This window comes from Rhyacophila brunnea, unplaced genomic scaffold, assembly GCF_057557595.1.
Source record: "Rhyacophila brunnea isolate RB1 unplaced genomic scaffold, BYU_Rbru_1.0 scaffold_21, whole genome shotgun sequence".
Taxonomy (NCBI): Eukaryota; Metazoa; Arthropoda; class Insecta; order Trichoptera; family Rhyacophilidae; genus Rhyacophila; species Rhyacophila brunnea.
In genome coordinates, this window is record NW_028232871.1 from 12542511 (window position 1) to 12566186 (window position 23676).

At 32.0% G+C, this 23676-nt stretch overlaps 1 protein-coding gene across 3 annotated transcripts in view; it reads right to left on the minus strand.

The window, feature by feature from the left end:
* Positions 1 to 23073, minus strand: part of LOC147070735 (uncharacterized) — a 47777-nt gene extending 24704 nt beyond the window's left edge. Inside the window, exon 1 of one of the 3 annotated variants that reach the window (XM_085948854.1) lies at positions 22712 to 23073. The gene's annotated coding sequence lies outside the window, so the exon portion shown is untranslated. The remainder of the gene's footprint in view (positions 1 to 22711) is intronic. The other 2 variants (XM_085948853.1, XM_085948852.1) reach the window with 2 other exon arrangements.
* Between the last annotated feature and the right edge of the window lie 603 nt (positions 23074 to 23676).

Sequence of the window (23676 nt, forward strand, 5' to 3'; positions counted from 1 at the left end):
CGTCTTCAAATTAATGGGAAATTCTGGGAAAAGATCAGAAAACTACAGTACCTCAACCTAGTGCTGCCAACATTAATTTAATTTAAAAAAATATACCAAATAGGGTAAAAAAATAATTACAAGATAAAAAGAACTTTTTATATACAACGTTTTCTGTCGAATCATATAAACTTGACTTGACTAGCTTAAACGATCAAAAAAAAATGTATTTGATAGAAATAATACTGAAATGTCATTTTGACACTCATATTGATTTCCATAGTAACGAATATATTAATAATTTAGTTGTTAGGACCCTAGCAACCAATAATAGTTAGGATTGGATTACGGATTTATTCCCAAATAACTTTTAATACAAAACAGAATTAACTGAAAATGAATTTAATTCTGAAAAAATCTTTTTGAAAAATGGCTAAAAGTATTAAAAGTGCATTGGCATCGTGTTCTGGCATATTATAAAAGTTTCAAATGTCTAGCTAGCCGGGAAGTTAGTTAAAAATCGATTGCAAGATTTGTACCGGACAAACAACCACCGGAAAAATAAGAATACGACCTAATAAAAACGTTGTAATAAGGTAGATGGCAGAACAAATGCTAGATTTTTTCGAAATTCAAAAAGTTTCTAGCACTAAGATTTCATAAAGACATATTGTCATAATAATTTTTAACAATGTTTTTATAAGAACAATGATCGAAAAGTCTAAATTATTAATTCAAATAATAAATTAATTAAAAATTCATGCATGTACGATATTTAGTTATCATTCTGTATTTAACATTTATTAATAAGGTAGGTACTAAAGATCGGTTACATGTAAATTGTACGTAAAACATTTCACCGTGGCACAGTTTGCCGTGAAATTTCTTATTGGAAAGAGATGACCGTATACTGTACGGTCGCCAATAATATTAGATTCAATATGAACATTAATTCAATTTTCATAGCTGATTTTGGCAAAATTCATGAATTCAAAAATGAAAACCTAACCTAACTTAAAAAATAATCCAGTATATCGGCTATTTTCAAAATCTTCTTCCTGCAAGTAAACCGACAAAAACCGTGTTTTATTTAGACATGAATTATATGTCAGTAGGTACTATACGACCCATAGACGTTGGACGGTCTTTAATATACGACCATATATTTCCGATAGGTAAAAAATTTTAGGGCGAAGTAGTGTGATATGGCGAACTGCATACGTACAAATTTCCGGACACGATCATTGTGTACGCAACATTTATATAAGGTAGGTACTAAAGATCAGCATGTCGATTTTCGAGCACATCTGATAATATAATATTCTAGCTATATTACGAGAAACTTTAAGCTGTCCGCAGTGTCAAGATATGCTAGATTTAACGTCATACTTGAGATGAAAATTTTCCAAAATGATACAAAAATACTGCTTCTTGGTTTGAATACGTGCTGTTTTAAAACCATTCACTTGTGTTTCATGTTGTGTTGTGAACGTGTTGAATTTGTAATTCGTAATGTTCACTATAAGTAAATAAATAAGTGTAAATAATGTAATCATTGTGTACATATGAGTAGGTATATAATGCCTGCTACGTATCAGCGGTCATCTGAGGAACTAAAAATCCTTTCCGATCCTTCACGTATAGATAATATAATATTATACTCATGAGCTCTCGTCGCGTATTTTATGGCTCGAAAACATTACCATGACGTATCTGAAATACTTAACGGGTGAGGAGTAACAGGAAACCGATCTCAAGTGTGGAGGAATATGGGATAAACTTAAACACGTGTTAAGAATACACTTGTCATTCATTCTGACAACTGCTCTCGGCTTATGCACTGACGCTCATTCAATATTGGTATATTTGAAGATTGCGACAGACGCAATTGCACGTCTATAATGTGTGGTTCATTTTCGTAGGACACTCACACATTCAAAACCCTGCGTCAAAATGTTGTGTAGCCTATCGGAATTATATTTGTTAATCTGTTCTGTGTTATAAATCATTAGATGTTGAATCAATATCTCTATCTCAGCGTGATAGCACGTATCGTGATAGCAATGTGTTCGGGCCATAAAACTACCTACTCACATCACTACGAAATTGCAGTATTGACCTTTTGTTTGTAGAATAGCTAAGGTTACATTTTATCAGGTTCACTTTCATAACATATATCTTAATAGAAAATGGTCGTCTTTAAGTGTTTTTACTATTTCAAAACGTGTTTATATGAAAACAGTAAAACCCAACCGGCAACCTCTATTTTCAACCTGTTTGAAAGCAGTATTTTCAGTTTCCAGGCCAGAGCGTAAAATATTTTATTGTTGTTTATTGTAAATAAAATTAATTCTATTTTTTTTTATAAACACGCTCCATTAAGCCGGCCGAATTCCGCGCTGAAAAGTGAACCAAACGATTTGACGCGAAATTAACTTTTTGGCATAAAAATAGTCTTTTCATTCGTATATTTTCACTGATGACAGAAATAATCCGGCCAAAGACATTAGTGCTACAAAGTTTGTCTGACACTGTTTTGTTTTACACATAAACTGCTTTTTTTTCAAATGAAATTGTTTGTCTGAGAATCTCGTTTAAATAATTTCTGTTTTTTTTTATTACAAAGTAAACGTTAATAATCCAACAGGAAATAAGTATTCGTGATTTTGTTGTAAAAATAATTCAATGATTCCATATTGTGACAATAAAATTCAAACACGTCATATTATTATTAACTTGACTTTGGAACGAATACTGAGTTAAATTTACGAAACCATACTATAAACCAGTGGCGACTCTACTTCAGGGGTTAATATGGATAAACCCCGCCTTCAATTATATACAAAATAACACTAGAAAACATCGTTGACGTAAGATAATTTTTCTCTGCTTTATACCACAATTCATGTAAAATAAGTAGCATTAATTTAATATTTTCTTTGGGATACCAAAAAATAAATAAAAAACGTTTGCTCATCCGTAGGTTTTTAAAATGGTACAAATACGTGATAATAAATTAAATTATTAAATTAAGGGGGATCCTATATGCCAACAGAGAACCTAGCGGAAAAATACGAAGCTTGCGATTTGAGATTTTTTTGATAATTTACAATTTCAACTGTTTTAATTAATAAATATGTCTCTGAAAACATTAAAAAGATTTTTTTAAGTCAAAGATAAACTTGTGAAATTAAATAAAATGTGAATTTGTCACATATTTGCTACATCGGTTACATTATTATTACATAATTTTTATCGTTATATTTATTATTAAAATTTAGTTTATTAAGTTTTCAATTTTTTACCGTTTAGAATTTTGACTAATTCATAGTTTTAATATTTTTTATATCTATTTTAAAATACATCGATTTTTATAAAAAATATAAATGTGTATAATTTGAAATCCTTTTTATTTATATTTTTCGTATTTTTCCGCTAGCTTCTCTGTTGGCACATACTCATATAGGATCCCCCATAGGATGATATTATTTGGAAGGCGACACTCCTCTCTCAATTATTAACATTTCGACACACAATACTGCTATCGGCAGCAATCGAGGGTACTTTTGTATCAAAGTATTATCACTTGAAATTGAAACAATTACAATAATTTAGTTGTAATTTTTACAGTAAGTGCTATGTTTTAGCAGCACCACTCTTGGGTGTGCTTAATTTTGGAGCGAGACAGTTTTGACTGCTTAGACGGCTAACTTAATGTAACAATTGTAATTCTTCGAAACAAACATCCCTGCATGAATGACGAAAAACTACCCTCGATAGCTGTCGATAGCAGTCTTATGTATAGAATAGGTGCGCAAGGGATCATACTGGACTACCCCGATGGCGCATATTTTCACGTGTGTGACCAAAAGAAAAAAAAAACTATAATTATTATAGTCTATAACTGTCGTTTTTTTTCTTTCGGTGTCGTCTTTTAATGAAGTATTCTATGCTTTGGTAGATCAACGGTAGCTATAGGTATATCTAATTATATAAAAATACAAAATATATTATTAATATTTGACAAAAGGTATGTTTTTTCCTGGTTTACTGTTAATTGAATAGAATCAAAGAATCTCACACGTAGCTTTGAAAGAATATAATTAAAATATGCAAACTTAATATTATATTATATATTTTTTTCATTATTAAAATTAATACAACCCATGAGAATGTTGTATTTTGATGCATTCAAGAATCAGATAGAATATATGCGCATTAGCATGAAGAGACTGGAATAAATAAACTAACCCGTTATAAAATAATTTATAATTCTTGTGGTTTTTTTCTAGAGACGCTACTGACATACATTTTTATTGAATACAGATTGTTTGAATTTACCGTAGGTAGAGTTCTATTGTTTAGAATTTATTTCAGTAATAAAATATGACGCAAGATGACATTCTATCAGCAAAAGCCAGATTCTGGACAATGACGACGTGTGATACGATTTAGTTATATTTAATACATACCTATCATATTATTATAAATAATACAAAGCAGAATGCAGGAACTCGCTGAAGTAAGCAACAAAGTAGGCTTTAAATTTAATGTAACAAAGACGAAAGTCATGTTCAACTGCTTTGCGGGCCAAAAAGAGATCCTCATCAATGGCACTGATCACGCTCGAACAGGTGAAAAACTATATCGAGCTGAGACAACAAGTGACTATAGATGAATGTATATTTTATGAAATTGTTCGCAGAGTAAAGCTAGGCTGGAGTGCTTTTGGCCGCCTGAATAATGTCTTCAAAAGTGACCTACCACTGTGCCTAAAGCGCAAAGTGTTCAACCAGAGTGTGCATCCCGTAATCACATATGCGTGTAAAACATGTAATGTGAGTAAAAGAGAGATCCAGAAACTTAGAGTAGCACAACGCTGTATGGAGAGGTGCATGGTGGGCATAACGCGAAAGGACAAAAAGAGGAATGAGTGGATAAGGAAGCAGACAAGGGTTTACGATGTAATAGAGTTCGCAAGAAAACTCAAATGGAAATGGGCTGGACACATAGCCCGAAGAAGGGACAATCGTTGGACAATTTTCGTCATCCAGTGGTATCCAAGAGGTTCATAACGTCCACAAGGTAGACCTAGAGGCAGCTGGATTGATGAAATGATAAAGTTCTGCGGAAGTACGTGGCAACGCAACGCACATGACCGGGAGAAGTGGAATCAGCAGGTCTTCATCCAGCAGTGGATAGATTCAGGCTGATGATGATGATGAACATATTATGAAGAATAATAACAACATTTTAGAAAAGGAAGCGATCTTCTTTTGATGCACTTTCCATGCACTTTCCATAGCGGCGCGACGAGCCGGCGTCCAGCGTAAAAAAACATTAACTAGCCGTAGAGTACGTGCCGTTGGAAAAAGGAAATTCATAATGATCTGTTTACAATAATAATTAATGTGTGAGTTGTAGCAAAAATTGTCACATGAAGTTGATTGGCGAAGTAATAGAATCAATCAATGTAGTTTAAACATGGCGTGATTGGTTTGACAAATCGTGAAATAATTGGACGACAATATGAATTGAAGGGTTGAAAGTCTATATGGTCTAAGTGCCAAAAATGTGAAACTGAGATATAACAAAAATAAGAATAAAACCATGCATATAATATGAAAACTTATTTTTATTTTTACAAAATTACAGAAAAAAACATCAGTATAATATGATAAGTTTATTAATTGAGTTAGAATTTACTTGGTAGAATTCCATTTTACAAGAAATGAAAATATAATTAATATTAAATTCTACAGGTTTTTAAAAGGTTTTGTCGATAGCTATTTCGGTTGTAACACAAGACTATTCAGATAGGCCGTTTGCATTTGCTTAAATACTATACGTATAGATAGAGACAGAATACATTTTCATATTCGTTCAAACAATATTATGACTTTGTATACTTGATAGTATTGATAATGGTGTTACAACCGAAATAGCTATCGACGAAACCCTTTAAAAACCTGTAGAATTTCATATTAATTATATTGTCATTTCTTGTAAAATGGAATTCTACCAAGTAAATGCTAACTCAATTAATGAAGAATAACATATTTAAACGTTGTAATGTAGATAGGTATGTAGGGGCACATAGACCCCCTCATATTTTAATGTATTTGTATGACAAAAATGGTAGGGTTAGAAACAGACTCTTCAGAATATCATAAGGCTTGGCATATAATATTGTTTTGAAGTAAAAAACTTGTTACATAATTTTATGTAACAAATTTTGAAATTATTAAATAATTTTGGCACCTATACCCCATAGACTTTCAACCCTTTAAGAAAATCTCTGCTAAACTTTTAATTACCACATTTAAATAACACGTTAATTATATCTAATGGCCAACGACTCCAAACGCGCCAGTCGCGGTGTTAGCACTAAATGAGTTTTAATGTATATAATTGACTTCACTTCACTATACTGAAGAGACAATTGGAAATTGGATTATTCTCAAAAAGAATACGACGTTTCATTAGTAATAGAGACATCATGCTAGGATCTGAGATTTCGTAAGTATATATTTGTTTTATATATTTTCAATACTTTTATGGATTTGTTACACTAAATAACACCCATAGTGTAGCTATGTTTAAGTAATTATACTCAAAAAACCTTAGACAAATAAAGTGATTAATTTTGACGTTGTTAAACGATTGGGAAATGATTCAACTAGAAAACTATAGAACCACGGCCACAAAATGACAGAAGAAAAGTACACCGTTTCCCAGCTCATTATCCTAAATGAAGATCAACGGTATACGCCGCAGAAGAAGATGACGTATTTCGTGGCTTAACAATATCTTTGATAGGCACGAGCACGGGTTCATAAAGCTATTCATAATTAATAGTAAAGATTATCTCGATAGAGACTGACTCAAATAGGGATGGCACAAAAAAAAAAATAAGAATATGGTTCAGCGCATCTATTCTATACACAAATCTGCTATCGGCGGCTATCAAGGGTAGTTTATCACAGTGAGTTATGTATTGAGGCGGTTAATTGTTACAATAAGTTAACCGTCTGACCTGTCAAAAAGTGCTATGTTTAAACAGCACCTCTCTTGGTTGTGTTAACTTTTAGAGCGAGATAGACAGTTTTGACAGTTTAGACGGCTAACTTATTGTAACAATTATAATACCTCAATACATAAATATGATAAACTACCCACGATAGCCACAGATAGCAGCCTTGTGTATACATTATTACATGTATTATATTCCACAGTATATAATGGGCGCTGAACTCTCAAAAGGAGTATGTTTTAATAGCACCTCTCTTGGCTGTGTTAACTGTTAGAGCGAGATAGAAAGTTTTGACATTTGAAACGGCTAACTTATTGTAATACTTTATAGCCGATATATACAGAATAGATGCACATAAGTCAAGAAAAGCATAATAATTGTATCCTGCACTGGGCATAACATAATCTTGGTTTAAAATTTAAACGAACATAATATATTGAAGTTTTAATTTTTAATTTCTATGGTTTTAAATAACTACATTATTTTTTAGTGGTTTGCATTTTGATGTTCGTGATATAGCATCGTCACACTTTGGCAAATTCCGCAGCGACAGTTTGTTTATAATTCCTAAACGTCAGCCCAAAACGTAATCAACTTAATGACACACTACGTGATGCATTGTTAGGAATCGTAGTTATGTAGGTCTCGCGAGTAGTGTTTCGCCTACATGACCATTTGGGCATGGAATTACGGAAGCGTTGCGGAAGTCAAGACACACTTCTTCTTCTCAGTATTATTAAATCGAAAATTTAACATTTGACGACAAAATAATGCGTCACATTTCGAAGTATGAATCAGCGGAAGAGATGTGAATCCGCAACTGCTAGTTTTAACACTAGAGAGAAGTAGGTATGTGGAATTAATTTGTAAGCAAACACATCATGATAATATATTGTATAAAAATTGGATCTTTATTAATGTTTCCATGCACGCATACCTATCAAAATGTGCGCACACATATTTTCATCCCCCGCACAGTCTTCACACAAAAATATTGTAAAAGAAAGTTTATTTTGCCAGATTTTAGTTTTGCTCGAATGCACGAAACGTCTCATTTATCGGAAGGCGACTAACGCGAGCACGAAAGTGAAATTTTAAGTCTGACCGGGATGGGCCGGGAAGGGCGGCAAATCGAGGAGAATCATTAGGAAAGCTACCTAAACTTAGTAATAACGGAAATATCTTTCCATTAAAAAATCATTTTAAAAATATAAAAAATATTTGTTAAGTTTAATATATGTAAATAAATATATTTTAATTGAATTGAATTGAATATTTCATAAAATTATAATGAATAACTGCCAGTACAACGGTACTTCTCTTAAAAAAACCGTTAATAATGAAGATTGAAGCGGCATGACAGCTCACTGGTTGGAAACAAAATGTTTTAATTAACATAAAAGGTTTAACAGGACTGTAACTTATTTGTCGGATTCGGGATGTCTAGTTTACTTCCATTGTCTTTGGAAAACATGTTCTTGATGACCAGCAATGACACATGCAGATTTGCGAATTATATTTGAATTATAGGTAGGAACCTACATACTTAGGTATCTAATTTAAAATTTGTCCAAAGATATTCTTGCCAGTCACATGCGAGGTTTAGAAGTTATCAGGTGTATTTTTAAATGTATCTGAAACCACTGACTCGCAATATTGTCTATTGAAGCAGAGATGGCATTTAAATTAAAAAAAAAAAGTTTAGTGGTATTTATACTTTGTTAGTGTGTAATGTATCCATACAACACATTTCTTAGATATTGGAGTCGTTAAAGGGTGTATAAAAATGGGGCGGCATTTTGACCCTGTCTGGGGGCGGAATTTTGTCCAGGAACGTCACTGCTTTTATATTAGGAAAAAATGCGTTTGTCTTCCCTTGCAAGAAGAAGTCCATCGACCCCATACTACTTGGCAAAGTTCAATAATACTCTGTAACTAAAATAAATTCAATCCATAAAACTAACTTATTATTGGTTCATTATAGAAGTTTATCAGGTGACTAAGCATAACGTACATAGCAAATTCTATGGATTATAAACTTAAAGTTCCGTGAATCGAGTAATTGAAAAGAATCAGTCAATATCCTCGTTTACACGGCCGTCTTAATGTCTTAATTTACCTCATTTCCTCGCCAGGTAAAACAAGTCAAGTGCAAGAGTTAACTGCAGTTAACGTTGTGACTTTGTGTAAGATAACGGATTCGAATCTGCGACCATATTTGACGAAATGGTGCCGTGCCGCGTACACGCCATTTTGTATTTTTGTCTCGTGTGGTCGCAGAAAATAAATTGCACTTTACAGTAAACCGATGCGAGATCTATTGGCGTGTGGTTATTTTCACAGTTACTCTTTCATCGTAATGGCAATGATGAATAACAAAATGAAAGGAAGATAAACACGCTAATTTTATGCGTATAATGATTGAAATTATATGGCGGGATTTTTTTTTACATGCAGCTTCATTGTCTATGACTCTATGGTCTATGAATATGTTTAGCTGTAGGTGAACTTCGACATCAAGTTAATACATTGTTATTATTTAAATGATATTTCGTGCAGTTAAAAAGTGAATAATTGGGGATTGAAGACATCATCATCATCATCAAGGCCTCTCTAAGCTGATTCCACGTCTTTCGGTTCTGTGCGTTGCGTTGCCACGTACTTCCGCAGAAATTTATCATTTTATCGATCCAACGGCCTCTAGGTCTACCTTGCGGATGTTTTGTACCTCTTGGGTACCACTGGATGACTAAATTTGTCCAACGATTGTCCCTTCGTCGAGCTATGTTCCAGCCCATCTCCATTTGAGGATTTTAACGAACTCTATCACATCGCAAACCCTTTTCTGCTTCCTTATCCCTCATTCCTCTTTTTGTCCTTTCGCGTTACGCCCAGCATGCACCTCTCCATACCATGCTGTGCGGGATTAAAGTAATATCACCTAATGACCAATTGAATAAATCGATTTCAAAGTTAAATACATGTTTGAGTTACTAATCTATATGTAGGTACTACACAAGGATTTTGACTGTAAATTGAAGAAGCCTTATATGTAATATAATATGTTATGACATTTTGAAATTAATTAGAAAACGCATGATGCCTGATAAGTTGGTAAACCTCACAAATATTTACATCGTTTAGTTACCATTCCGATTGTATTTTTAATGTTCATTATGATCGCAATAAAATTATAAATGGTTTTACATAAATTTTGCAGGATTTTTCAACTAAATAATAATAATAACCCACGATGGCCGCGCGGCTTAAGTGTTGGCCTTTGGCGTCGTAGGTCCCAGGTTCAAATCCTGGGTCTGGCAAGTACAAATGTGTCGCTACATTTCAAAATCAACCTAGTCCACCTTTAGGTATTTTTTACTTTTTTGTGAATTACTGAAGAACTACTGCTTTCTAATATTTCTGCAGTATCAAAATTAGGTATCTATTTATTCATTTTAAATATTCTTTACTAGAAATAATTTATACTTTCACCCTTGTGACTGTGTATGTGAGAAAACAAAAAGCTGTTTTTCTCCTATTCATCTATTATGGACTTGGGTCATTTTGAAATCTAGCGACACAAATATTGTTTTTCAATTTGTGTATGAGCTAGAGTATGGACCTAATAGGTTGAGCAAATGGCTGACATTCATTTCTCGTAAAAATATATATATATATATATATATATATGTCAGTGGAGGCCCATATAATCCTATGAGGATCGGACATGGCCGAAAGAAAAGAAGAATATTGTGAACGTCTTAAATTTATAATTTGTAATATCCACAATATGTTAAAAAATAAATAATTGAAATTGAAATGAATGAACTGACAGAATATTGAAAGCTTTCAACTTGTGGCCATCACCAAACGTAAAAAAAGCTTTGTGTGTATGTCTTTCGTTTTGTTTAATATTGACAAGTGTTGGATCGTCGTACCTTGCGCTTATAGAACGTAAGTATTACAAAGCTGAAACTACAGTTACGTGGAATGGATCCACGCGTTTTCACTTTCGCAGCCTTCCTACACCGGCTCGAAATATTCAACACACTGACGAAACAAATGGGCAATAAAGGTCGCCACGGAATAGGCGGCCGGGAAATACCTGTAGACGTCGCGAGTCGCGCCCAACACTAGTGCGGTCCTGTTACTTGACACAAATACCTCTCGACACGAATTCTTGACAGTGCCCACGAAGACCGATCAAGTGTAAATAATATGTTAACTACATCAGAGTATTCTTGATATTGAATTTATTTTTGGAGTTGCCAATGGAATGTTTAGAAACCCTTATGATAAAATAAATAAATCCATGCATTGATTGCATTGTAACTAGGGATTCCAATCCCGGGATCCCGAGCTATTTTCGATACCTATGAATCCCGGGATTGATAAACATAATCCCGGGATTTCGGGATTGATTTTTTTATCAATTTTTATGGAAAATAAAAGAAAAGCGAAAATAAAACAGAAAAAATACTTTTAATAAAAAATAACTACATTAGAAATAAACTGAGTTTGAATGAAGTTTGATTTATACCCATGTGTATGTTGCCGATTCATTTTATTTTTTCACATGAATTATTAAAAATGAGAAAGATTGGAAAAAAACAATACTTCGCACTTTTAACAAAGTAATTCTACCATGATATCATACGTTTTACGGTAGTTTCATATTTGGCTGACTAATAAATTTATGATGCGGAAAGGCCATAAGTACGCCATGATTATTTTCTTTACTATTTTAAATCTCGCTAATCTATTCATTATGTCTTTACTATCAGAAACAGCAATCTCTTATTAAATTCACATTATTATTTATATTACAATATTATTTACTCCATTAAACTTGTGTATTTCCAAGATTGAACGTATAAAATTTGATTAACAATAAATGTCTTAAATAGTATAAATTATACTAGATTTATTTTTGACCGATTTTATCAATGATATTTGTAAATATAAATTTTTTATATTAACAACGAAAAAAAATGCCAATCCCGGGACCAGTCCCGGGATTGTCAAATTGTAATCCCGAAATCCCGGGATCAGAATTTTGGCTCGGGATTGGATTCCCTAATTGTAACAGTATACCAGAGGTGAGGAGGTAGGCTGTGATTCGACATAAATAGTGCACACTAAACTTTATCAGTCATACTTATTTATTTTCATTGAACTAATAATACAATTTGCAGATGGTGCTGGTTAGTTTTTTTTTAAATTTAATTACACCGTTCCTAAACCAAACCATAATAGTTAAGATATCCTATGGCCGACCCAATAAAATAATGCATACTTTTTCAGCCATACTTATTTGTTTTCGTTGAATTAAGAATACATGTTACGTTGCTTAGTTTTTTTTAAGCCAAGTCATAGTCGATACAAAATATTCTAATTTTAGATATTTTAGAAATAAACGACCATTTTTTGACTTTAATCTACTGTGGCTTGGATGGGTTTAATTGAATTTTAAAAACTAATAAACGCGATCTACACATTGTAGTCTTAGTTCAATGAAAACAAATACGTCTGACTGACAACGTTTAGTATGCATTATTTATGTCGGATCTTAACAGCCTACCTCCACCCTTCGTCAGTGCAGTATACCTACAATATAAGTACATATTTAACTTATTAGCGTTCATGTTTTTTTTTATTTAAACTCTAATATATACAGTACCTAAGTTATATTCAAAATTTTAAAGGATATATTATATTATATTATCTAAAATTACATTAATAAGGCAGGAAACCACGTCCCCTGTATCTTCTATAAAAATGTAGGTATGTAATACTCCTACGAGATGGCACTGATTTTAATATTGTTGAATGCTAGTTGTACGTTTGTTCTGTGAAATCTAAATCCATATTATTTAAAAAAAAATACGCGACTTTTTAGAATTTTGCTATAATTTAATATTTTTTATGTCTGGTTTGAACTGTTATCCTTTTAATTTTTCAGGCTAAACGGTTACGTCATATGCATTATAGAAAAATCAAGTTTTCATATAACTTACTATACCTACTATAAGAGTTCATGATGTTTGAAATGGTTCAACTTAAAAATAATATGAAATTACGTCCATATTAAAAATATAGTAGCACCATGCCGAAGAGTCTCGTCTTTACCTCTGCTGAATTCTGCTCCATCTTACAGCAGCAGGTCGCACATGGTGAAAGACACGAGACGTGGATATAGATTGCAGGAAGTAGCGTGATCTTGTGGTTGCCCAATGCTCCGATGCTGGAGCTTCACAGGTTGCAGCAGTTGTAGGTTTTTTTTTTTATAAAAGAAATAGTTCACGATAAACTCGAAGAGATTCACCGATATATTCATGATTAAATTTTAACTACATTTATTATCAAACACATCGTTACCAAACAATACATGCTGAAATTTTGTATGCATTTTTGTTGTTGACCCGATAGAAAGTATTGTGTGTACACATGAGAGCAATTTAAAAAAAAGTGAAACCTGTACCGATAATTTATTTTTGAAGTATTGCATTAGAAACGCATATCTTTATGAAGACATTTTTAAGATACTTATGTTTCTGTGGAGGCCCATATGATCCTATTAGGATCGGACATGGTTAAAAAAAATATTATTCTTGGTTCTTTTCAAAAACATTCAATTCATTACTGAACGACTTATTGTATTGTAATGACTCACTGAATCATTAGTTCATTACACTCATTATACCTATTATTGACTATACTAGAGAAATTTAGTTTCGTTGTAATGGATAAAGGACGATAAAGATAGAATATATAATACGTATTAGAAGAGTTTAGAATTCATCACATACAATGCGAGTATAGATTGAATTATTTCAGTAATGCGTGACAGGTAAAAACAATAGCAGGTAGATCTACTATGACTGTCAGTTGCATTACAATTGAGTTAACTTAACTTATTGCGGGTAAGTGAGCAAGTGAGCGGTCATCGCTTTCACCTACAATAATAATATCAAATATATATGAAAGAAATTTTGTAATTTTATTCATTTTGTTATACCTATTGCAGGTAAGTAAATCACGCTATGCTAAAACATGAAAGCGTGCTGCATACAATTTTGGAGAGTAAAGATTTTTAGATAATTACAATGTTTTTTTTCACTTTTCATCAGAAAAGATAGCATGTATAAATGTTTTTTAGATTGTTATAAATTTGGTTATGTTTTTTTTTGTGTCGACAAAAGCATAACCAAAATCAACGACTACATATATTCAAAAAAAAAAAAAAATATCAGAAACAACTTATCACGACATATATTTTTATGATTGAATTTTTTGAGCTTGCAATACTAACATAATTCATTCCTTTTCTCGTGGTGTCGTTTTCTATCAAAGATTTGCGACTAAAATATAGTACATACTTACCATGGGGTCTAGGAAGATTTGGCGCCGGGACAACTGGATGGCAATCGAATGACATTCGAAAATAAATAGACGTTCGTGAATTATATGTATTTTAAAATATATATTTATATTTAACTTATTATATTAGTATTTAATACTCGGTGAGAATTGAAATATGAACACGTAAATAATGATTTAATAGTAGGTACATATGTCTAAGTTCCAACAAGATTCGGGTTCTTTTATTTTTATAGGTATAGAGCCCCAGGTATGATAATTCTCAATACGCAATAAAAAACACTATCTATGATTAAATTATCTCATCTACTTTCTGTATAAAATCGTAACGAACGTCTATTTATTTCATTCGACAGTGCGGCGCCCAGTTGTCCTATTGCCTTACCATGAGTAAGTTGTATAAGATCACCAACGCATTTGACGTTCATTCACTTAGGGGTCGTCTATAAACGAAATTACACGATTTTCGGTATTTTTTAAGGTCACACTCCATCACAAATTATATTATCCCCCTGTTTACTTATGTTACTGTTTTAACTGCCACCCCAATCGCAAAAAAGATATCATTGAAAATTATCGATTTCAGTATAATATTGATTCTCTTCTTCATCACATTATATAAGACCCCTTATCGAGGCTTGACGTCACGTAGTCAAGAAAATCGCTTTCTGTCGCAACCTATGCTGCCATCTACCATTCTTTGCATTATGAGTCCGGTAAATCATATCGATTCTCATTGACTAAAAATTTTTGTGCGCTTATTGATAGTTAATAATAATTATTGAAAATCATTTTGAAAGCGGAACCGGTACTGTCCACTTATGTTCAATTTACCGGCATCTATTTATTTAATTTTATATTGGCGGATAATCTCCAGTTATGCCATTGATTAATATTGAGCCGTCAAGTTCAGTCGACGCACTTGACCCAGAGCCGGAAATTACAACGTGTTTTATACCAAGTATTTTATTTTGAGTAGCCATTCCTGTCATATAATAATTAGAAACCGTTAAAAGTAATTGAGCTTTGCATAAATGAAGCATTAAATTTAAAATTAACTTCAATATTAATTGATCATTTAAGTGAAATAGATGCTTCACGGAAAGTTCACTATACAATTATATTATTAGTTCCAGTATTTAAAAAAAATCTTTTTTTACTTTATGGTTCCTAGTGTTGTCAACTGTTGTTGAATGAAATAATTCAAACAGGGTACCTACCTAATAAAAAACCTAGATGGCAGAAAAATGCGAGATTTTATCAAAATTTAAAAAAATTATTGATTCGCAACCTACGAAATTTTGTCATCGTTTAAGGGCCCACATGCTCTCTAATGGTTGAGAATTAATAATTTGTGGTATCGTTAGGAATTGAGTCTGGACAATATGTAGATTTTATAAGTCATTATTAATATCATAAACGGGCATTATTGTAGGCGTCACCGTTTATAATGGGATTATTGATCGACGTGAATTATACCATTGATTTTAATGATATATATCATTAAAAGGAAATTAATATATTATTGAGTTGAGATGGTGATAGTTTTTTGAATAAGCTTGTGAATCTTCCAGCGCGCAAAATGTCTTAAAAATAAGCATGCACTATACTTATATATTACTCCCGCAAATTGCAGATATAAAATTAAATCTTAATTAACTATTTAAATCTTTTATTCAGCGACTAATTCACAAGATTTTAAGAATGTACCATTCTAATTATTGAACATACATAATTCTGAAAACACTCATGAGAAAATATAGCCAATAGAAAAAATCTTTTTTGAAAAAAGTAAAACACCCGGCAGGATCGAACCTGCGTCTCTTGGATATCGCGCCCTATGCATTACCACTATGCTACGACTGCCATGCTTAATTGCGACAAATTTTAACTATTGGCCTTATTAATACCTGCTCATAAGCGCTCTTCAAATTGAGTTACGGTAGGCGATCGGTTTTTGTATTCTAAATTAAAGTATTTATTACTTTAATTACTAACCGACGTCACGGATCACTGCAATATTTAATAAGGCCTAAAGTTAAAATTAAATCGTTAATACGTCAAGTATACCAAACATTAAAACAAATGAGCCAATATTTTCTAGTGTAGGATCATCACTAATAATGCTGACTTGATCACCGAATCATATTTTTTTTCTAATTAGTTTGTTCATTAGAATTATTGATTTTAAAACTGTAAACACTAATTCGAATGATTTAAAAATTCGAATCAAATGAGATACAGACCTACAAACTTATCTGGAGAATGAGATGGGGGAGCCACTGTCGAAAACTACCCAATTACGACTCGTAATAAGCAAAATCTGACATTCGGATGACGTTTTTCAATATGGTGTCCTATGGTAGTTCGTAGTTCCATTTTTGGCCATTCTCCAGATAAGTTTGTAGGTCTGTATTTGAATTTTAGAACATGTTCGTAGAAGTATTACTTTTTGAAAATTGTCTATGATTGGTATCTGATTAAAATCGTAAACAAATTGATTGCATATTACAACGTATAAAATCAGCGTAAAAAAGCAATCTTTGACGTGTGTTAATCTTCAATTAACCGCTATTTTACTCTCATCTGGACAACGTACCGAAGATCATGTAGCAAATACCGCTAGAAGACCTGGCATGTCAGTGAATAAGAAAATGTGAGAAATTGATTCAATGATTAAAGTCATGGTTATAATTAATTAGAAATATACATTCGTAATAAAGTTGAGAAGAAAACCATAGCGCTATCTTTGTACGTATAATTATTTAGGTAATTGCTTTAAAAAAAAAACACGTAAATATGACTGAGATAGATTTTAACTCTTTAAAAACGTCTTGAAAAATAAAATAGCGTAGATCTGGAACTCATACATCTAAAATTAATTCCGACCAACAAAATATATAATATAAATAACAGTAAGTAGGTATAGAGATAACATTTTTTTGTTTACTCGTTCGTATATGATTGAGTGGTTATGTCAGTGATGTTCCGTGAGGATAGGCGGGTCATTCGTTGTTTGAGGGCGGTAAATGAAGGAACGAATACGAACATTACAACATTGAAGAGTGGTAGTTTTCCACGAAGCAGACGATATCGTCGCTTTGTTAGAAAGTGCCCACATCTTAGTTTAACAAATTATGGAAGCATAAGATATAATCCTTACGAGCTATGCTATCTTTATTTTGTAATGGGCAATTGCGGGGGTCTCCACACATGTCAGCTTCTCAAACCTCCGACACCGTTGCTTGAGCGCAGGTTTCGTGGAAATGGTCTAGACTCTAGAATCTAGATGGTGTGGTCATTTTATTTTGCGCTTGTCGGTTTAAGATAGCCGAAAATAACTTTATACTATTTAATAAGATAGATAATTAGGTTAATGGGCCCGCCAAACCACATCCGCCCCGCACCACACCCGGTCTTAATCGGGTGTATCATGGGACCCTACGATTTGTGTGAAGCATCATTTTTTTTAATGATTGGGAATGTCTCAGGAGCAGTTACCCAAGACTAATGTCACCATGCACTCAAATGTGCTCTGACTGAATTTACATAACTTTAAGTAAGGTACACATGGGAGAGATGAGCACGTAGAGGCAATATTAAAAATTGTACTAAAAATAAATTTGCATACAATTTGAGAATGTCATTGAATTTGAGATAACAAATTAAAGGCTATGGCATTCTAAGTCTGCCTAAGGGTGACATTTTGCCTGAGGACGTCGCTGAGTTATGTTATAGGCTATAGGGCATTTTGATATTAGTAAAAGGGATTTTTTTTTAAAATATTTTGAGTAATATTTTATACTCAATATTTGGACACAATACTTGAGCAAATGGCAAATAACCATTCTCAGTAACACAGTAATATAATACCTTCCATTTTATTATTTTACAGAAATTGGGAGTAAAAATAAAGATATATTTAGGTTAATTTTATCAGTGATATACTATTGTATTTTATGATTATTAATGAATTAATGAAAAAATGTTTGTATTTAACACATTTTGGTTAAGAATAACTAAATATGTATGTCTAAGGCATTGATATACTACAAGATGAGGAGTTCCCATACAAGTGTCATTTTAAAAATGTACCACAAAAGAAGATATTACGAATATCGTCTTATAATATTTCCTTGTAGGTATAATGCGTTAAGACCGTTAACATGGATTCCCGAATTTTACCCGTATTGCCCTGGCTGTAAAACTAAATTTGCGTTCTTGGAATAGTGACTCTGGGTGTCCTGCAACCCAAAGCTTGCAAACTACCAGAAATTCTTGTCTGAGCGGACAGAGCAAGTCGTCATGCGCTGACTATTAGTTAGAGTAAGATGCAAGCTAGATCGGGCTTACTCATAATTATTGCCAGGTCGTTTTCAAGACATATATTAAGTGAGCTTATATCGAGTCCGCTGATATTAAAACAGTAAGTTTTAACACTGGCCGAGTCGCTGAAAATCGGGCGTCATTTTAAGAAGCATATGATTCATCCAGTAGTATATCAATGGTCTAAGGTTTAAATAGCTGTGATGACGTTCGAACTTTGGTATAATAGACAGAAGTAAGTAGAAATTTTCTGGAATTTACTTGGCTAAAAAATATCTACATTTCTCTAACGAATTCTCTCATTTGACATTGAATTACTTCTTTCTTTGGTCGGAATCATAAATTTTTTGTTGCGCGTTCATTCGCGAATTTTTTCACGCTTAAAAATTCTGTACGCCAACCGAATTTCGTGGACATATTATTATTATTTTAGAAAGTAAGACGACTGATGAAATTTCATTAATGTATTTTTAAGTTCCCCGGTATGCGATGTCTCATGCACATTTCTTTTGAAAAATATGTCATACCTACAGTTTTTAAAAACATGCTACGAAGACACGGGTAATATAATATATATATACATATACACCAACCGAGGTTTAATATAGCAATGAAACTAAACTCAATAAAAAAGATGGACTGATATATTCTTACTAACTATTTTTTAAGCAAGATCAATGATACAGCTTATGACAACTTCGGTAATAATATAATAATTAAATGTTATTATAAAATCTATAATTAACTGCGACTTAGAGACCAAAAATATCCGTTTTGAAAGAAATCTAGTGAAAGATCAGCGCATCTATTCTATACACAAGACTGCTATAAATAGGCCGCTATCGGCAGCTATCGAAGATAGTTTTTCAGTTTTTTTATATCGAAGTAAGTTAGTTGTAATTGTTACAATAAGTGCTATGTTTTAACAGCACCTCTCTTGACTGTGTTACATTTCAGAGCGAGATAGACAGTTTTAACTGTTTAGACTTTAGATGGCTAACTTATTGTAATTGTTACAATAAGTGCTAATACTTCGATACAAAAAAATAAAAACTACCCTCGATAGTTGCCGATAGCGGCCTATAGCAGTCTTGATGTGTATAGAATAGATGCGCAGGTCTCTAAAAAAGGAAATTTAAACAAAGAATTAATTAAACCCGTACTTGGACAATTATTACACTCGTGGACATATTCATGATCCTAAAAATAACTATACTATACTTGCTACAAGGTATTACAAAATAATATTTGCATACTGGCTACTTTCTTTACTACAATAATACGGTTTGATAAAACGGAAGTGGCTCCATTTGAATTTGGAATAATTCGAGTTTACTTTTAATCGATTCTTAAATAACGCATTGGCCAAAGTAGAAAAAAAATATTTGCTGTCAATTATATGCAGCAATTAGTTTTCAACAATCAAATAAATTAATATCATAAAGGTTTTCATTACGCCAGAGACAATGGGTACCTACCAGTGGCGAAGGGTGGAGGTAGGCTGTTAAGATCCGCCATAAATAGTGCACATTAAACTTTTTCAGACATACGTATATGTTTTCATTGAAATAAGACTACAATTTACAGAAAGTGTTGGTTAGTTTTTAAAATTCAATTAAACCCTGAGAAACCAAGCCATAATAGATAATAGTCAAAAAATACATGTCTATCTATAAAATATTTAAAATTATGCAATTAAATCATACATAACTTTGAATATTTTATAGATAGAATAATATTTTTTATTTATTATAGTTTGGTTCAGGCAGGGCTTAATGAATTTAAAAAATGAACCAACAATATGTGTAATATGTATCTTTAATCCAACGAAAACAAATAACTATGAATGAAAAAGTGTGCACAATTTTGTCGCATCGCCCAAATTAGGCCAAAACTATTATGGTTTCGTTTAGGCAGGGTTTAATTGATTTTAAAAAACTAACTAACACCATCTGTAAATTGTAGTCTTAGTTCAATAAAAACAAATACATATGACTAACAAAGTATAGTGTGCACTATTTATAGCGAATCTTAACAGCCTACCTCCACCCTTCGCCACTGGTACCTACTATGCATTTGAATATGGGGGGGTAATTGATGTTAATAACATATCCACAAGTTTTTTTAATGCTAAGTCGTCAGCATAATACTTTATAATAGTCGAAAAGATTACTATATTTTATTTGTTCTTAATTGCATTTCACTTCGTGTGTGAATTCAATATTCTAATATATCTAAATATGTTTTAGTTTACAGTAGATATACTAATTAACACACAATACACACGCAAATTTGTCTAGAAAGCGATTGTATGGTTGTAATTATGCACTTGAGTAGGTATTAATAGGTGTACAATTTAATATTACCGTTATTACATAATATTTACGTATGTACCTATTAATTTGTAATGTAAAGTGAAAAGGGGTTGAAGCTAAGTAATGCTTACAGGAATATTCGGGAAAGTTTACACTCAAGTTAATTTGGTGAAAGTGTAATTAAAATGTTAATACTTCTATTAGTCACTGATTAAATTTAATTTTTGTGGTATTGTAAAATTTCTAATAGAATATTTTGTGTAGGTATAATTGGAAATCAAATACATTAATTAAAATGATAACAGTAATGCATGTTAAAATATAGCTATATTTATTATGTTTGTTACTTTATTCTCCACAGTAAAACTTATGGGTTTGTGTTGATCAGTATCAATTATCAGTTTGATTAAATGATTTAAATATTATAATATTCTGCATTGTTTAAAAAAAAACTAATGATTTGGGAAACGAATGGTTTTATAACGTATTAATAATCGTAGTAAAACACTAAAATTTATTCTATACAATACACACGTAGAAAATACATTTGATTAACTCAAAAATAATAAATAAAACACAAATAAAATAATCAATAAATGTCGTGATAATATGTCATCATTTATAATAGGTAATATATCTTTTACGAAGACGTTAATCAATATACAAATATTAATATATTATAAACATGTAGGTACACGTTTATTAATTAAATAAATAATTAACATGAAGGCGATAATATTATGTTATAAGAAAGCACAGTTTTATAATAGTAAGCAAAATAAAGTGAATTTTACGTTTTGGTTTTGATTTTTTAAATGCTACGGTTTATACTATATCTGTTCTAATATGTATCGTATAGATTTTTACACAGTACAAGAATATTTTAATTAAAATAAACGGTAATATTCTATTACAAAAGAAATACGCTATTTGTATCTGTGGACTTTGGTAATTTATTTTGGGGCTTTATTGCAAGTTTTTGGAGATATTTTTTATTCAGCCAATCTAAATTACTGACGTACCGCTAATATTTGATTACTTATAATAAGTTTTATAAAACAAATACTATTGCAGTTTCTTTTATCGGTTTGCAAGAATTTTTAAAAATTTAAAACTACTTAAATGAAAATTAACAGTTTTATGTTTGTGAAACGTTTACTAAAGACTACATATACAGTGTTAAAAATCTTATTTGTATCTGTGGGGATTGATAATTTATTTTGGAAGAGGTATACAGTTTTAGTTATTTTGTTTGATCAATCCAAATTACTGAAGTACCTACTGCTAATATTTGATTACCTATAAGTTTTATAAAAAATACCAGCAGTTTCTTTTCTTGGTTTGCAAGAATAAATTTAAAATTAAAACTACTTAAATGAAAATTAAAAGTTTTATGTTTGTCAAAAGACTACAGATACAGTGTTAAAATGTTATTTGTCTCTGTGGGGATTGATAATTTATTTTGGCTTAAGTAGGTAGGTATACAGTTTTATGGTAAGTTTTGAAAGCTATTTGTCTGGACTACCGAAATTACTGAAGGTAAATACTTCATTTAAAGTTTTATAAAAAATATCTATTGCAATTTCGTTTCTCGGTTTGCAAGAATAAATTACAATGTTAAACTACTTAAATGAAAATTACCAGTTTTATGTTTGTCATGTATTAAAAAAAATCTTACCTTATTTCTTGAATTAATTCCCACTGAATTAAAATATAAATTCACAATATTCGAGCTTTTACGATAAAAGCTTTCACCACAAAATTACAAACACGTCGTTCTAATGCAAAAAAACTTTGCGAAACAAATTTTTGACAATTTCTTTAGATAGTGATGGGCAGTGATAGTGACTTTATCGCGCGTGTGCGTACTCGGTACTGTCGTCGGTTCGAGAGTGGTACTGGCAATGGTGAAAGAGGCTCGTGAACTTGACTTTATATACGGTGACCTACTTTTCAGGGGATAGTAATGCTGGGAGGCGTCGCGATCGCCGCTTGTGAGGCGCTCTTCGTAGGTCTTGAAGCTTGCTCGCTAACTAACTCGATGGCTGCCTTGTATGTCGTTGAACAGGGCCGAATTATGGCTTTCATGAATTATATAAATGTCTAAGAATTGTATAAGATTTACAATACACGGGTACAGAGGACACTTTATGACACTAAAAATAAATAACTGCAGAGAAAATGCAAGATACCATTTTTTCTAAAACTTTTTCTTAAACTCATTCACCATGGAATATTTAATTACTATTTAATTATCACATTTAAATAATATGCTAATTATATATAATGCAGATCTACTGCCGACACAAAAGCTGTACCGTCAACGCTTGCTTAGGCCCTTCGCTCATGAAGAAACTAAAAATTGTTTGCTGATGAAACTCATAAATTGGCCAGTGACTGACGGCAGTGGCACACTGCGCTACTGAAACCCACTTACAATAATAATCTCATAACCTCAAACTCTCAAACCCATTGTCTTTCCTAATTTATTCTAAGCCTTTTCCGTAATATCTTTACGGGAATATTCTGGCAGCCTGTAATAATTGTACAGTTAGGAGTATGTCTCAACATCTGCCAAATATTTTAAATTAAAAATCGGTTCGCTCATCTTTGAATTTTGACGTATTGACTTGTTCTTGCTTT